Source organism: Neolamprologus multifasciatus, chromosome 22, assembly GCF_963576455.1.
Source record: "Neolamprologus multifasciatus chromosome 22, fNeoMul1.2, whole genome shotgun sequence".
NCBI classification, from domain to species: Eukaryota; Metazoa; Chordata; class Actinopteri; order Cichliformes; family Cichlidae; genus Neolamprologus; species Neolamprologus multifasciatus.
This window is the reverse complement of record NC_140459.1, coordinates 22,586,194-22,602,456: the sequence shown is the minus strand read 5'-3', so window position 1 is coordinate 22,602,456 and position 16,263 is coordinate 22,586,194. Positions and strand designations below refer to the sequence as shown.

At 38.6% G+C, this 16,263-nt stretch overlaps 1 long non-coding RNA gene across 1 annotated transcript; it reads right to left on the bottom strand.

Moving 5' to 3' along the window:
• Positions 1 to 10,830: 10,830 nt before the first annotated feature.
• LOC146493513 (uncharacterized) lies at positions 10,831 to 12,205 on the bottom strand. The gene is made up of 2 exons (XR_014872138.1): positions 11,523 to 12,205; positions 10,831 to 11,006 (listed from the first exon to the last, which is right to left on the bottom strand). It is a non-coding gene; the product is annotated as an uncharacterized LOC146493513 (long non-coding RNA).
• Between the last annotated feature and the right edge of the window lie 4,058 nt (positions 12,206 to 16,263).

Genomic DNA, 16,263 nt, shown 5'->3' with positions numbered 1-16,263 from the left:
AACAAGCCAAGCTGCTATAAATATATAAAACCAAATTTAAACCTTCATCTGCCTGTCCTCTAAAGAGTGGCTTCAACCTTCGGTTTCCAATTCAGCTTGCTCCCCCCCATAGACACCCCCCCCCCAAAAAAAAAACAAAAAAACAAAAAACAAAAAAAAAACAAATCTCAGGCTCCAACCTGAGTCACAGTGGATGGTGGAAATTATAAAAGTGGGATATCAGCATTTGCCCTGTGTAAAGAATGATATGATATGACCTATACACAGGAGACTTTAATAGCCCAGCTTTCATTGGTATTTTACTAATAGGCCAAGACATCTAACTGGCTACATTAATGTTAAACCTGCAAGGTAAAGCAATATTGCAAAATCAGAAATTGTTTAATTTTCAGCAAAGGAAAACAAAACACTTCAAATTTTACACATAGGTAATTTTAGACTAAAACTTTAATCCAAAATATTCTAAAACTGCTTTTGAACCGTGTATTATTATTTTTTATTATTTAAAAAAATATTTTTTTTGTGAATTTTATCTGTGACGCGTGACCTCCTGACCCTTACCAGTGATCACTGGCAAATGCAGCAATGCCAGGGAGACTCCACTCATCCGACCCAAGTCTCTGGCACTGCTTCAGCCTACCGCCCTGGCTGCCTACTTACACCTCACTGAACTGTTACAACCAATAAAGTCACAACCGAGCCAACCGAGTTGGCTACACAGCAAATCATGTCCAAATTAACACTGTCAGATTTGATTTCAACACTTTTAAAGTGTCTATATGGGTCCACACCAGAGAGTGTTAATTTAACTCTTTTTGGAGAGTTGGTATGTTAACTCTGATTTAGTGTTAAACACCAAATCTCTCTGGAGTTGATAATTTAACACTTGGTGTTAAGAGTTTATATATTAACTCTCAAAGAGTATTTTAGTTTAACTACGTAAGAGTTATCTTCTAATTAATTCTAAAAAGCGGGAATTTTACTGTTCTGAACTTCTAGAAATTTCTTTTGGAAATAAACATTTACTAAAAAGACGCAATGGTTTTTGAAAAACATTTATTCTGAACTGTGCACCACAATTTCAAAACATTTTCTGAAAGATGTAACAGTGTACATGTTCTCACTTTCATTAGAATTTCGTTTATCAAAAGGTCTGACATAGGTGAGGTGGTAAATGCAAATAACAGCATTCTCATCACTTATTTCAATAAATACAAAATACAATATGCATGTCCTTCATTCATCACTTTGTGGAACTGCAACGCACTTCTGCTCTCCCCCATATTCCATCTTCACAAGCATATCCTATGTGGAGATTGAATAAAAATTAGTTGACACTAATTAATGGCACAAATCAATTGCAGCACAGTAAAAAAAAAAAAAAAAAAAAAGGAATCCTTTTTGAGACATTACTTGTGTAAAGTATTTTCCCAAAAGATAAGGACACAGGCAACAGGTAGTACTGAACTAAATGTAAAACCGTGTGCACAAAACTCTGGAGGGATCTAAATGCTAACGTAGAACCCAGTCAGGACATCTGCTACTGCTGTTTGCTCGTTTTTTATGGGAGATCGTTTTCAGGCTTCAAGTAGCACCATTATACCAACATTTCACATTCTAGACATTGTTTTAGGTGTATTTGACCAAAAAATTTAACCGAAAATTCACATGCAAGCTTTTTTTCAAGGCTGTGGTATTTGCCGAAAACAATACCTTTCAGCTAGCTAAAACAGCGAGCGGTGCTATCAGCGAGCAACACGGCTAATGCCTTTCACACAGCTTTGTCTCAACTCCAAAGAGCCACAGAAGTAAAAGCTAATAATAATAATTGAAACAATCTTTGAAAAAATGACTTACCAAGCATGGCAAACAACTCAAATATGTAGAGCAAAATGTTCTGAAACGGCTTCACTTCAGCTTCGATTGGAGCCGTGCTGGGGGCGGAGTCTGTGACTTTACTCTATTAGTGTCATAGCCCCTGTAGGAGTTCAGAGTTAAGAGGTCAAGAGTTAATGTTTCCATTGTAACACCTCCAGATTTGAAATAGAAACACTCATTTTTAACACTCGATTTTAACTACTATCATTTTACACCTCAGAGTTACATTAAAAGCATGTGACTCTACTTAGAGTAAAATTAACTCTAAGACTACTAACACCAAAACATTTAACACTTTTGAATTTGCTGTGTAATGAAAGAAAAGAAAAAACGTCTTCATTGAAAGAGTACCTCTCAGTTCATCACGACTGCATTTGAAGTACAATAAGGTGTTTTAGGCTGCTTATTTGAAAAATGGAGGCATTTCTGTTGAGCAACCTTTTGTTCATTCCTCCATCAATGAGGCGTAGCTGGGTATGAGGCAGAGATTGATTTCATTGATGTCCCCTGGGGGTCAGTTTGGAGCAAATTTGAAAGTAATTGTCGAGTCATTAGCATCCTATTCTAACTTTTTCTGATGCTAATATTATAGTCATTTTGCATAGTGAGAAGCCAGATTTTATTCCAAATGATTCCACATTGTTCTTGATATTTTCTGCAGTTCCTTCTCACATTGTCAGCTTGCCCTTTGTCCATAACCCAGTGTCACCCTTGTGACTGCAAAGATGTGACACCAACGGGCTTGTTGATCACACTGTGCTTGGCTACTCATGGGTGACTAAAAGCCAGATGTGATTGTAATTAGGACTGCAGACAGACCTGATTACTCACTGCTATATGAGTGTGCCTATGTGGCTTTTTGTAGATACTTACGGGCTCACGTGTGCATATCTGCGTACACAGATGTGACTGCATGAAAAACGGAAGACGCATCTTTCAGTTTTCTCTCTGTTTGCTCTCTGTCAGGCTGATGCATATTCACATGAATGCAGAGCATAAACAAAAAGACAAAGTGTCTGTGTGTGTGAGGATGAAAGACCCAGTAAGACAAATGGAAAGAGAGAAAGAGACAGATAGAGAGCAAAAAAACACCAAGTTACTCATGTCTGCCTTTTAGCTTGCATTTGTTTGTCTCTTTCTTGTCTGTTTGTAGCCCACACAGCAGGAGGAGCACATTAGTGACAGTTTTTGGTGATGGAGAAGACAGGAAAGGCAAGATAATGTGCAGAATTTGCATAATTTTTCCACAACTTGGCCCTGCGGTCCTTGTAAATCTTTGTTGTGTGACACGAGGTTATTCGTCCTAAGCCCTTTTGCGGGTCTGCCTGACGAACAGTATTGGGTCAGACTCTTGTGATGAATGTACCCTACTTTGAGCGGCCTCTGCACTTTTCTATGGTTTTCATTTTATTTATTTCCCTTGACTGTTCTACTCCGGATACCTAAATAAACCCAGTCTCATTATGTGAGTTAAAATTTAGGTTGTTATTGGCCAGGAAGTGTATTTAACACCACTGTAACTCACAACCTGCAGACATTTCCCAGGGAGCACTCAAAATGAGCTGGCAGCGAATCAAGAGATAAATAAACTGCTTTGCTGTCACCATGGCAATGCTATATAATTAACTTTCCTCCTTCAATACTCCCAGGTGTGTGTATATATATATATATATATATGTGTGTGTGTAAAAAACAACAAAATAAAATATGTGAATTAATGCTTTTCGCCAAGTAATGTGTAAATATGCAGATGTAGACATAAAAGGAGAAAATCTGGAAAGCTTGCATTTTTGTTTATTTAAATGATTTTGATCTCAGTCACATATACACCCACAGATACACGCACAGTTACTACTGCATTACAGATAAATGAGCTTGTCAAGAATTAGGGGGTACGTTCCAAATGCTGCATTTTAACTGAAAGCAAACTAAACTGTTTGAAGTCACTCAGACTTTTGGGTATGTTTCTGTTTTTCCTCAACACTTCATCATAAAATCAAGACTTTTCTAACAGTCATTTGCACTTGGAATACAAATGTTTACACAATGCAATCTAGTTTCAATATATATTTAAATGTCTTCAGGCGTGAACAGAAAGTTTCGCAACTTTGCACATTTAAAAAATAAATCCCACCGTAAGATCTTTTTTTCTGTCTCCCCCCCCCCAATTCTGACATATTCTATTTATCTGCTTTGTGTCTATGCTTGATGATACTTGACTGCATTTGGTGATCCATCACACTCTCCTGTTCATCTAGTATTGGCTGCTTTCTTTTTCTTTTTTCTTTTGCATGTTGCTGCATTAGCTTTTATCTTTATTTAAACTGTCACTTATTTTTCGCTATTGGCAAAAATGTTGGAACCCCTTGAAAATAGGGGTGGCTAATTATCAGGATTTAGCACAATACCAACTGTCACACTGGTTTGAAAATTGGGCACAAGCTGCATCTGCGATGGGGAGCGATGTTCACTATCACCTTGTCGTGACAGAGGGAGTGTTCTCCCTCAGAGACAAATCGCTGTGAGCCAAGAAAGCCCACTGTGATTTCTCCACAGTATGGCACATATGTGTGCGGGAGTGTGGATGTACAGCCTTGACGTCATTTTCCTTCTGAAGGTTGAGCTTATCCCATTATGTCTGGAGCAATGCCCACAGGAAGGCCATGAAATGCGTGCGCACACATTCAAGATTATGAGTGTTTAAGTGTGCATTTGCACAGACCATGTACTTGTGTGTGTAAGGTCACAGGGTATGCAGCTGAGTTGTACCCAGCACTGAGCACACAATACTTGAAACTTATGAGAGGTGAAAAGGTGAATGGGGAGCAGAGAGTTATTACTGGCTCTCCCAGGCGTGTCAATGTGTGGGTTAGTCAGGTTATACAGAGAGGTCAGAAAGACGAGGTTTTAAAGGTGCACTTCATTTATATATATATGGATTTTCCTACATGGAACAAAAACACATTGTGGCATTTTGAATATTCTGACGTGAAAAAAAAACATACAGAAAAGAGGAAGCCCTACTGGGAGGCAGAGCTGTTGTAATGTGTAAAAATATAAGAAAGGAACAACCACAATGTAGTTTACTCTGCTGTGCTCTTCAGACAACAAAGAACCAGTACAGGGTTCCTCTTTTCCTTTCTGCTCACTAAAAGGCTTGCTTTTTCTTTTTTTCCCCTGCCTTACTCATCCACCTCGCTCACAACACATGCTGTGATTCTTTTGGCAAGTGGAGCTATGTGTATGTTTTCTCTATGTGTGGGCTGTGATCAGGTGCACTGCAGCCAAGATGGTGTGTGTGTGTGTGTCTCTGTGTGTGTGTTTATGTGTTGATGTTCCTGTTTTGCTTGCTGGCAGTAACTTTAACAGGTGGGTTTCACTGTGTGTGCGTGTGTGCGTGTGCATGTGTGTGTGTCAGAAGATCAGAGATCAATCTGTCGTTCTCCTTCTCACTTTCGGATATTGGTGCCAGATTTTACTACATCCAGTCATCACACGAATTACATAGATATAGCAAAAAGAGCCAGAAAAAAGACTATAAATTTGTTATGAATAAAATAAGAAAATATTCCAACAACAAAAAGTTAATAGCATACAAATATTGGGATAGCACAGACTATATAATAGATTCATCCACTATGATGCACTTGCTCTTTCTATGTTTGTCTATGTCTATGTTTTTTTGGAGTCAAAAGTGACAACATCAGGACAACAGGGTGCTAAGTTATCAGCTAAGTTTAGCGTGGTTAGCAAGTGCAACATCAATATCTGTGAAAGAAAAGCGTCTGGACTTCTTTAAGTTTTCTTGAAGACGTTTCACCTCTCATCTGAGAAGCTTCCTCTTCGTGGTTGACTCAATGACTGCAAGTTGTCCAGATCCTGTGGCTGTAAAACAAGCCCAAATCATCACTCCTCCTCTACCATGGCGTGAGGTGTTTGTGCTGATATCCTGTGTTTGGTTTCACCAAATGTGGTGTTGTACATTACGGCCAAATGTCTGTCTAAGCGACATTGTTTCAGAAGTCTGCAATTTAAAACAGTCGTTTTCTAATTTTACTGTTTGGAACTTTAGCATTCAACGTCCTATCTAAGTTGTGCAAAGTCTGCAATGTAGTTGCTGAGTTAACAGCTACATAACTGAACCATAACTGAAGAAGCTTTTTGGAGGAGAAGTGAAACATCTTCAAGAAAACTTTAAGAAGTCCAGACACTTTTCTTTCCAAGTTCCTTAGACAACGATGACCTGGATGACTGAGAACCTTCACAGACAAACAATATGTGTGGCTGCTTCGCACAGACACAGATACTTCACAAGAACTGAAGCATAGTTTTATTGGATAGACTTATTACAGTTTATCTCTAAAACATCTTGGGATGGGGGAGGGTCAATTTGAATTAGTTAAGGCAAAAGCTACTTTGCACTAGCAGAAAGCTAGTTTTCACCCAGCTGGCCCTCAAGCGTTGTAAACTTAAGTCTTTAATGCAGTTAAGAATTACTTACATATACTTAAAAATAAATATACCACTCAGGGCGGTTGTCACAAAAAAGGAAGTTTGCAATATTTTAAAGTTGGGCATTTTAACACTGAAATGTTTTGGGATTTAATTGCTCTTGCAGCTAGCCCCAAAGAGTAATTCCAGTTTATGGCAACTCCACTTCATTGCTCAGTACAGGAGCCTGAAGTTTGAAATATAAAGTAAATTTACTTAGAGTTAATGTATAATTACAAGAAGTTGGATGAGTCCTGTGAAAAGCCAAGTACACCCTCACTGCCAGGTGCTTCTCATCAAATGTACTTGATTAACTGATCATGAGAAAGTCTGCCTGATGAACAGTATTAGGTAAGACTCTATAAAAGCAGAACTTCCTGTCAGTTTGCTATTCTGAAGCATTTGCTATAATCTTCCCAGGAATCTCTCAAATTCACCCCAAAATGAGAATATGCAAAATTGTAACAAACTCATCACCTATATTGCAGACTTTGCGCAGCTTAGATAGGACTTTAGATGTCAAAGTTCCAAACAGTAAAATTAAAAAAAGAACTGTTTTGGATGAAAGAGTTGCCAGGCAAACAAGACTTCTGAAACAATGTTCCTTAGAACATGTTTGGCCGTACTGCACAATACCACATTTGGCAAAAACCAAACACAGCATATCAGCACAAACTCCTTATGCCATGGCAGAGGAGGAGTGATGATTTTCGCTTGTTTTACAACCACAGGATCTGGACAACTTGTAGTCATTTAGTCAACCATGAACTCCTCTGTATATCAAAGTATTCGAGAGTCAAATATGAGGCCATCTGTCTGACAGCAAAAGCTTGGCCAACACTGGACTATGAAACAGCACTATGAACAGAATGGCTGAAAAGGGTGTTGTAATGGTCCAGATCTCAACCCCAGCCTAGAGACTCGTGCATAAGTTAATGTTCACAAACCTCAATGAACTGAAGCAACACTGAAAACAAGAGAGGGCCAAAATTTCTCCACAACGATGCAAAGACAGATAAAGTCATACAGAAAAGTATTAATTCTAGCAATTGCTGCTAAAGGTGGTCCCACAACCTACTGAATCATGGAATGTACTTAGCTTTTCCGAGAACTGCACTTCTCCATGCCAGCAAGAAAACATTTATTGAGCTATAACTGATCACGCATATGTACTGTACAGTAGGGTACACACACACACATATATATATATGTATATGTGTATATATATACATATACATACATGTGTATATGTATATATATATACACATATACATACATATATATCCATCCATCCATCCATTCGCTTATCCTTTTTTTGCCCTATCCCAGCTGTCATAGGGCAAGAGGCAGGGTACACCCTGGACAGGTCGCCAGTCTGTCGCAGGGCCAACACAGACAACCATTCGCACTCACTTTCACTCGCACATTCACACCTAGTGACAATTTGGATTATCCAATTAACCTATCCCCACAAGCTGCATGTCTTTGGACGGTGGGAGGAAGCCGGAGTACCCGGAGGGAACCCACGCAAACACGGGGAGAACATGCAAAGTCCACAGAGAAAGACCCCGGCTGATGTTGGAATTGAACTCAGGACCTTCTTGCTATGAGGCAACAGTGCAAACCACCGTGCCACCGTGCTGCCCCTATACACACACACACATATACATATATATACACACACACACATATACATATATATACACACACACACACACATATATACATATATATATATATATATATATATATGTATATATGTGTGTGTGTGTGTGTGTGTGTGTGTGTGTGTACACACTTTTCCTATTTGAATTGCTTCCATCTGAAGTAGTTTAATGAAGTCTGTGTATTTTCTGATTAGTAAAGTCGTCAAAGTCTATAAATGATAAGGTAATTTCATACTTTTTTTTAAATTGATCAGTTACTGCAGCAACAGCCAGCCATTTACAGTATCTGAGCTGATTTTACAAGCATAGACATGATTGTCTTTCACACAGATGCCCTCTGTGTCAGTTTGCTGCAGGTGTGGCTCAGCATTGCCACAGCCATTAATGTCCCAGTATAGAAAAAAAGAAAACATTATGGGCCAAGAATCCTGCATATGAATAAAGAAAATCATCCGTTGGTAACACTAGATAGATAAACATTGTGCATAACAAGTGCTATTTATGCAGTTTGATTCCTTTAGTGCGCCTCTGGATATTGAGATGCAGCATTACGGCCATTTCATCCGCAAGTCAAATATATACTGGCACAAAATCATAGTATTTAAAAAAATAAAGGTGATCTTTAAAGAAAAACATAAAAGAATACCATATAAGTAAATTAAATTAATGTTATTAATGCTTTTCATTTAACATTTCTCCACTAAGATAGCTATAGATAACATATGTTATGACAGTGAAAAGTGTAATTAAACCTAAACTCGAATCAGAAAGAATATAATAAACAGAGCTAACCTGACCTCTTTAAAAAATAAGCAGACAGCTGTTTTTGTCCATTCAAACAAAGGGCCTTAGTTTAACCCACCTAGCACAGTATAGCAGCAAAGCCCATTCAAATGGTGTTAAATGGGTCATGTTGCTTTGTGCAGTCATGAGAAAAAGCACATTACTAGCCAAAGACCTGTGCTTTTCACACTGTGCCTTGTCTCTCTTGTGACCTCTGGATGGCTACAAATATATGGATGAAACCCATTTCTGCAAACATTTAGTTCCCAGTGCATGTCAGTATATGGCAGAGATCAGCTACAACCGCCCTCCTTATGTCACGGAGGGGTTCAAAAATGGGAGAGCAGAGAAGGAAGTGTCAAGCGATTTCTTCTCCTCCCCAACATAACCAATCCAGGAAGTCGGTCTCCTTTTTCCTTCCTCTTCTTCTTTGAGAATTTCAGGTATCAGTCTCACACGAAAAAATGTCAGGTCTCAGACTCACATGAAAAAATGTCAGGTCTCAGTCTCACATGAAAAAATATCAGGTCTCAGACTCACATGAAAAAATGTCAGGTCTCAGACTCACATGAAAAAAAGTCAGGTCTCAGACTCACATGAAAAAATGTCAGGTCTCAGACTCACATGAAAAAAAGTCAGGTATCAGTCTCACATGAAAAAATGTCAGGTCTCAGTCTCACATGAAAAAATGTCAGGTATCAGTCTCACATGAAAAAATGTCAGGTCTCAGACTCACATGGAGGCTGCCATCTTGCAAATTTGGAGTAGTGACTTGAGGTGGAGCGACTGTGTAACGCTCCCGCCCACACACCCGCTGGACGTGACCGCAAACCGCCCCCCTACACTTTTTACGTAGCCCGGCTGCTCGAGTTTTGTTTGCTGGTTTACCGCGACTGACGACTCGTTTAATTAAGGTAAATACAACCATGTCACTGTTATAAAAAATACAAACAGTTTATCATCTTATAGTTCTAAAATCACTCTGTTGTTAATTCGTTTGCTAGATTAGCCGCTAGCATACGCACTGTGTTGGAGGCTTGTTGCTAGCTAGTTAGCGATGCTACACACCTGCTACTCTAATAGTCTGTGTTATTGAAGAATTCAGCACTCCTTAGGTTTTGTTATACATTTTTAGACAGCGATGAGATCATCTGCACACTCTACAGAAGCCCAGAGTTTCTGTTAATATCAAAAATATAATGCTGTCCTTTGAGATTTTAACATAAGACTGTAAGTGTAATGGATCTAAAACTGTTTAAATCTCTACATCCTGGTAACATGGAGACTTTAAAAACATCAGCAGAACGTCTCAGTAATGTAGTCTAATTTGTTCTTATCATTTAATAATAGAGTCCATATTATATCAACAGCTACATTCACCCTGGAGAGAAACTAGTGAGGGAGACCATCAGGACCAAGCTGGGTTTCCTGGGTCCATCCATTTCTTTCATCACAGCTGTCCTGTGCCAGAAGTTCTGTTGACCCACTCAAAAAGGCATCATTTAAGAAACACCAGGAAGACTGAAGCTCCCTCACAGGGAAATCTTCAGCACCCCTCTGTAGGCCCGCCCCAGGAGATGGATAAACCCAGCATTTCATGAACACTGTGATGAGACCTTTGCTTTGTGTAATGTTATAAATACTCGGATACTCCCCAAAGGCTCCAGACTTTTATATAAATATATGATATTCAGTCCTGTAGAAAGTTATATATTTAAAAATATGTGATCCTCTCTGGTTACTCTGGTATGAATAACTGTGAATCACTTTAACTGTGAATGAATTCCAGATGACAAGTTTGTAGTGCAACATACAAGTGATGACCTTTGACCTTCATCAGGTTTTATTTAATTGTGTTAGACAAAATCTCATATGCTCTTCATGCAGCTGAGTACATCAAGTGTTTAAAACGGAAGCTGTGCAGGTCTGAGATCAGCAGCTTTCTGAAACACCAAACTGAGGTCCTGTTAATGCTGATATATAGTGACACAGTTACATGAGTGATTAATCCTTTTGTTTTTTTGTCTTTAACTTTATCAATAAAGCTGCAGCTTTCACTACAGCACATGTGGTACTCTAATCTTTGTACTGTTTTCATCAGTTCATTTTACGGTTAACATATGAACATGTTGGATGATCTGTCTGCTGTCACTCGATGGGGCTGAGGTCTGAATCTGAGGGCAGCTCCTGTAATCACAAAGACAACAGAATCATCAAATTCAGATATAAATTTTATCCCTCAAAATTGAAATAAAGCTGATTCTTCTGTCCTCACACACTCAGGATCTGAAGTTCTTCTCTTACATTTTTTTTTCAGTATTACAGTACACTACAGTACTTTAATCCATAGTTACTGATTAATGAGGAGTTACTGAAGTACAAGCTTTTAAAAAAATGTTACTGTCTTTACAGATGTGGCAAGAGACTGAAAACATGCTGTTGTTTGCACATATTTAATATTCAGCTCTGCACAGGAGCTGAAGCAGGGTGCAGCCTGTTGCTTTTACAGTATAATACTTGTAATAAAAGTACAGTAACAGTAATTAGTGACTGAGCAGCCCGGGGCGTTTCTCTTGATTTCTTTAGTAAATGCATTCACCTGCACAGATTAGCTAAACGAACCCTGACATCTTAGCTAGCTAGGTCTCAGGACCTAGCTAAGGACGGTAGTTACGGAGTAGCTTACAAACACATTTAATTTACCGAAACAGTGCAGCGGGGCCTCGGGTCCTTCTGTCGGGTAGTCCAGTTTACTGAAGAACACCTCAGGCTGTCAGGTTAAAACACTCGGTCGTGTTTTCGAAGCGTAAACGCTGACCCTCCTCTCAGAACCTACGCTCTAGCTGCTATTCCCGAACAGAGATACGAAAGTTTCTCCGTGACTGCAGCTGTCACTACAGTCATTGGTGGGACGTGACAACAGCGCCACCTGCAGGAAGATTTTCTCTCTGTCTGATAGCTCGTGTTCTGAGACCTGACATTTTTTCATGCGAGTCTGAGACCTGACTTTTTTTCATGTGAGTCTGAGACCTGACTTTTTTTCATGTGAGTCTGAGACCTGACATTTTTTCATGTGAGACTGAGACCTGACATTTTTTCATGTGAGACTGAGACCTGACATTTTTTCATGTGAGACTGAGACCTGACATTTTTTCATGTGAGACTGAGACCTGACATTTTTTCATGTGAGTCTGAGACCTGACATTTTTTCATGTGAGACTGATACCTGACATTTTTTCATGTGAGACTGATACCTGACATTTTTTCATGTGAGACTGAGACCTGACATTTTTTCATGTGAGTCTGAGACCTGACATTTTTTCGTGTGAGTCTGAGACCTGACAACTTTTTTCCTGAGACCTGACGATGTCCTAAAATGTACACCGTAGACATGGCGTAACTCGGCTCATAACCTTAGCACATCGGAGCAGTATGCATCACGTGCTAGAGTGGCTGTGGCCTGTGAATTGGCAGTCTGGTTGAGCATTTGGAGCCTTGCTACCAACCCTGCATTTCATTTCTGACAAAGTTATCCCAGAGAGAAGTAGAGCAAGTTCATCTCTGAATGTTTGTAAAGCATTCCCACGTTAAGCTTAACAACCGATATATGGAGCGACTGCTTCTTCTCTCTCCCTCCCTCTCCTGCTGCTACTTCAATCATGAAAATGCTTGATGATCAGCTGATCGGCTTTTCTGTCGCGAGTCCGTCTCTCTTGTTTGTTTATCGCCCACTTTGCTCCAGAAACAGGAAACCAGCGGATAAACAACAGCAGCACGTTTAAGCTTGATAAGCTGTTGTTAGAATTTATTTAATATTACTTTCTACACCAGGATCCTTTTCTACGTAGCTGACGGCTGGTAACTGTGCAGGGGCGGATCTAGCAAAGTTTAGCCAGTATGGCATGTATGGCATTAACAGGGAAAAGGGGGCACAAAGACATACTTTTCTTTCTTATTCTCATTTAAAATGTCTAGCTTGTATTAAATAATTATCTGAATCTTACACCCAAAGTTTTAATTTGATGTAAAATGAATAGAAATCCATTACTGTATATAGTAACTATTAAGTCTAATATATACCCTAGTAAGTTAGTACTTTTTCCTTTGGGAAGGCACCATCTGTGCAGTCTGCAATTCTGTTGAAGAAAGATGTTTAATCTATTTAATATTTCTTGAAAAATAATTTATTTCTGTGCATTTTTCTTTTCACACTGCATCAAATTAAGGTTGATTACGTCGATTAAGTATCATGAGGTGGTGGGGTGGTTCCCTATTTTTTTGTTGTTGCTGGGACTTGGAACCCTATTAGTTAGGTTGCTTAATATTTATGCTAATTACTCTTTAAAATACCAGAATAGGGAGGATGGTGTAGGTTTAAGTTTATTAGACTGATCAGTGTTGCTGAACTATGAAATATTTTGGGTGCAGTGTATTTTTTGCATACAGGTATAACAGAATAGCTTTAGTGTTGTTGTTTTTTTTAAACTTGAGTATGAACTTATACAAAATGCAGCAAGATATTAAAAAAAACAGTTATATTGATAAAAAAAAACCCCACTATATCGGATTCATATCGGTATCGGCAGATATCCAAATTTATGATACCGGTATCGGACATAAAAAAGTGGTATCGTGCTATCTCTAATAAATACATCTATATATCATAACTGTTCTGTATGAGGGGCCTCAAATATCACTCTAGGATACCGATATACCAAGGAGTTCATAGTCAACTCAGTGACTGCAATGTATCCAGGTCCTGTGGCTGCAAAACAAGCCCAGATCATCACCCCTTCACGGTGATGAAAGGGTGATCTGATTTTTAATTTTATTTTAATTGAAAATCTTTTTTTTTATTATCTAAAGGATAGAAAATTAGCTTTAGACAAGAAAAAAGAAAAAAAAAGAAAGAAGCAAACTCCACTCGGAAATAACCCACATTTTGTTGAGTATGCAACCACCCTGACTGCCCTCCTCTCTCAAGTTTTCAATTCAAAACTTTTTGGCAATAGAAAAATAATAAAAGAAGCTGTCAGGCCATCAGGAGTCGTTTCTAAAAAGCAAGGATAATTATCACTCTTAGTCAAGGCTGTGCATGACAACATTGATGGGATTAAAAAAAAAAAAGAAAAGAACTGTTAAAATTTTGAGTTGGTGCTTAAGGTGACTATGACCAATTTAGAAATAGAAAAGAGGAGGAAAAAAGCAATAGTTGCAAAGGAAAAGTAATTCAAGCTTCTGTAAAAAACCACACTTTCTTTTAATTAAAGTGAGGTTAAGGATGGTAGCATGCTAAAATATATTATTTATTGTTACTTTGGTAATAATGGTCACAGACTGCAATTGAAAGCTGTATAAAATTACATGTAAAAAGGTTAGTTTGAGTGTCAATGGGTGTATGAGGAGCCTCTACAGAACTTGAGGAGGAAGCAGCCTTTTTCTAGACATGTGGCTTCAACTTTCACTTCTTAACCAAATGTCAACTTTGTTTAGAAATGACGTAAAATTGTCTTTTCAAAAGGTTTTTGTTGTTTTCTGGATGAAAAGCTTTTGGAGGGACCCAAAGGCTGAGCCACTTTGAACTACAGCAGTGGCGATGTGTGAGAGTTGAAGACATCTGACCTCTTTAACAGGACTCCACCTGACTCCACTCACCCTTTTAGCTTCTGTCACAACTCTGTTCAAACAAACCTAATGATAACAAGAAAATACACTCATCAAAAATGAAGAGCAGTTATCCGTGTTAGAGTGAAAAAGCGCATCAAATCCGACTTTTTTGACCCTATGCGACCCATATCCGATCATTGTATGACAGTGTGAACAGCACAAATCTTATATTTTTAAATCCGACCTGGGTCACTTTCGTATGTGGTATTGAATCCGATACATATCTGATGATTTAGAAAGCGACTGCTGTTTGAACGGTCATGTCGCATTAAATCCGTCTTTTACGTCACTGACACAAGACAGATGCCAATTATCAGCGCCGGAGAAGCGCCCGAAAAAGACATCGTGAACACTTCCTGGTCATCCAGTGAAACTGTTGGGAAGACAATATTGGAGAAACGTGAACATTTTATTTGTGCTGTATAATCTGCAGATTCTGACAGAAATATGCAACTATCCTTTGAAGCACGGCTCTTCTCTAAAACAGCAATAAGGATAATTATTAGGCCATATGTAAATAACAAAATAACTTTATAACTGAAAGCAAAATTGGGAAACGTCAAGCCCGAAACAACTCAAACAATACTGTTTGGTCTGGGTCTAAACAGAGTGCGTTGTGTCTGACGTCTTCTTTTGCACATGCGGGCCGCTTTGAGCGTTCACACTAGAGCGCGTTTGCTGTCACATTTTATTTGTAGTGTGAACAAGCAGGCAAAATAATCAGATTTGATCAAAAAACTGGAATTGAGCATTAAGACCTGCAGTGTTAACGTAGCCTAAGTCAGAGTGTCAGAGCATCCGTGGCAGCTTTCTCTTCAAGCAACTGTAATCTCCACATATACCCTGTAAGATGGACCCACGCACACACACTGGTTGTGCTCACAGTTCAGCTTTTATTGCTTTTATTGTCACTATTTTTTTAGAGGAGTCACAAACAATATGCAATGTGAAATGCTCTGAGTCCACCCAAAATATTTAACATATACACTGGGAGTACAGATTTTCCATTTGTTTCCCCTGTTTAAAAACTTACCCAGCTGGCTAACTATTCTGATTGAAATTAACCATGACTCTCTGCAGTAATACTCACAGCATGTTTGCATTTAGCAATGAAAAATTTGTTGACTCTTTCCAAACTACTTTGCTGAGTAAGTGATGGTGGGTTTTATCTTTGTAAACTGCATTTAATATTAAAACGTATATCATAAAAAGCCTGGTGCATTTAACCGTTTTCTTTACCAAGCATCAGAGCTCTGGGAAGTTGGTTTGATAGTTGTTTACATTTCAAAGAATATTTAATGACGGCGCATTGGGAGGAATTTGTGAGCGCGTTGTAATTAATTTGTGGTGTGGGAACAAGTATTTGGACACAACCTCAGAAGATTTGTGCTTATGCAAACCAAATTAAACACTGAATAGATCCACATGAACATTTTGCTCACAAACAGTGATACAGTGTTGTTGTTTCCTTTTTTTTTTATCCCATTGTTGAGCTCGATATAAATATTTGAGTAATTAAAACATGAAGAAAGAAACTCATTGTCTTTCTTCATATACTGCATTAAACATGAAAAACGGTAAGCTCTAGTTTACAGTTTTACAGCTTGGTGGATTCCAAGAGAGTGATAACTGATGCAGACTTCAGTGGGTATGTACATGAAGGAAACACAGGTGATGAAGAGTTTGGGGTAGGTATGGTGCTAAGGAGAGAAATCAACATGTTCTCAGGACAGACAAAAGTTGATTTTGCAAAATGGAGAGAAATAGCTATGGTGAA